Source organism: Salvelinus alpinus, chromosome 10 (assembly GCF_045679555.1).
Source record: "Salvelinus alpinus chromosome 10, SLU_Salpinus.1, whole genome shotgun sequence".
NCBI lineage: Eukaryota > Metazoa > Chordata > Actinopteri > Salmoniformes > Salmonidae > Salvelinus > Salvelinus alpinus.
In genome coordinates this window covers 75227010-75229172 of record NC_092095.1, presented here as the reverse complement: position 1 = coordinate 75229172, position 2163 = coordinate 75227010, and positions in this window count along the sequence as shown.

The window sequence follows — 2163 nt, the reverse complement described above, 5'->3', positions numbered from 1 at the left end:
GTTGTCCAGTGTTGGAGATCGGTTGGACTGCCGTTTCCATTCCTCAGTTGTCCAGTGTTGGAGATCGGTTGGACTGCCGTTTCCATTCCTCAGTTGTCCAGTGTTGGAGATCGGTTGGACTGCCGTTTCCATTCCTCAGTTGTCCAGTGTTGGAGATCGGTTGGACTGCCGTTTCCATTCCTCAGTTGTCCAGTGTTGGAGATCGGTTGGACTGCCGTTTCCATTCCTCAGTTGTCCAGTGTTGGAGATCGGTTGGACTGCCGTTTCCATTCCTCAGTTGTCCAGTGTTGGTGATCGGTTGGACTGCCGTTTCCATTCCTCAGTTGTCCAGTGTTGGAGATCGGTTGGACTGCCGTTTCCATTCCTCAGTTGTCCAGTGTTGGAGATCGGTTGGACTGCCGTTTCCATTCCTCAGTTGTCCAGTGTTGGAGATCGGTTGGACTACCGTTTCCATTCCTCAGTTGTCCAGTGTTGGAGATCGGTTGGACTGCCGTTTCCATTCCTCAGTTGTCCAGTGTTGGTGATCGGTTGGACTGCCGTTTCCATTCCTCAGTTGTCCAGTGTTGGAGATCGGTTGGACTGCCGTTTCCATTCCTCAGTTGTCCAGTGTTGGAGATCGGTTGGACTGCCGTTTCCATTCCTCAGTTGTCCAGTGTTGGAGATCGGTTGGACTGCCGTTTCCATTCCTCAGTTGTCCAGTGTTGGTGATCGGTTGGACTGCCGTTTCCATTCCTCAGTTGTCCAGTGTTGGAGATCGGTTGGACTGCCGTTTCCATTCCTCAGTTGTCCAGTGTTGGTGATCGCCGCCCGTTGGAGCCGCTTCTTCTTGTTTTTAGCTGATAGGAACCCGGTGTCGTCGTCTGCAGCAACAGAACCATCCGTGACAAGAACAGACAAGTTTTTCTGTCTGTGGCCCGCCTGTTAGCTTGTTAGCCTGTTAGCCCGTTAGCCTATTAGCCTGTTAGCTTGTTAGCCTGTTAGCCTGTTAGCCTGTTAGCCTGTTAGCTTGTTGGCCTGTTAGCTTGTTAGCCTATTAGCCTATTAGCCTATTAGCCTGTTAGCATGTTAGCTTGTTAGCTTGTTAGCTTGTTAGCTTGTTAGCTTGTTAGCCTGTTAGCTTGTTAGCTTGTTAGCCTGTTAGCTTGTTAGCTTGTTAGCTTGTTAGCCTGTTAGCCTGTTAGCTTGCACGATTCTTGCCATTCTCTTTCGACCTCTGTCATCAACAAGCTGTTTTCACCCACAGGACTGCTGCTGACTGGATATTTTTCGGGTTTCGTCGCACCTTTCTCTGTAAACTGTTTCTGAGGTCCTGTAACCAGCGTGCCTGGCACCGACGATCCTACCACGCTGACATTTCACTCGGTTTGACCATTTTAATGTTCAATCCAACAGTAACTGAATGCCTTGATGCCTGTCTGCTTGCTTTATATAGCACGAGACTCGTTGTTTTGTAGGAGCGATCCAATTATCCTGAACGGGGTAGGTGTACCTATTAAACTGTCCGGTGAGTGTACGTGATCATATACAAATGTAAGTAAGGTTTGAAATGATTATTTTAGTGAAATATGTTATCTGTTTGGGCTTCTTACGGTCAATCTGCAGTCTACAAATGATTTGTAATTATGCTCCAGTCCCCTGACCATCTGCTGTAGAAAACATCATCCCACGGCTGGATATAGGTGATGAGCCCTGCTCTATGGACTCTTATCAAAAGTAGTGAACGATATAGAGAATAGATAGTCCCATTTGGGACTCAGGCAGAGAGAGAGAGGGCTGGACGGTGCAAGAGAGGGCTGGACGGTGCTGTCTGCTCACCAGGATGTCAAATTAAACACACCTTCAGAGAGAGAGAGTCTAAACAACACATTGACTGTGTCCTAAAACAGCCACTTATTGCCTAGATAGTGCACCTGTTTTGACCAGAGCCCTACACTACGCAGGGAAGAGAGTGTCATTCGGACGGAGACTTTGTTGATGTGACAGCGGAGGAGCGAGTCGAAAACAGAGCAGAGAAGATGTCATTGTTTTACTGGACATGATGAAGTGTTCTCAGTCACACACACACACACACAGACACACACACACACACACACACACACACACACACACACACACACACACACACACACACACACACACACACACACACACACACACACACAC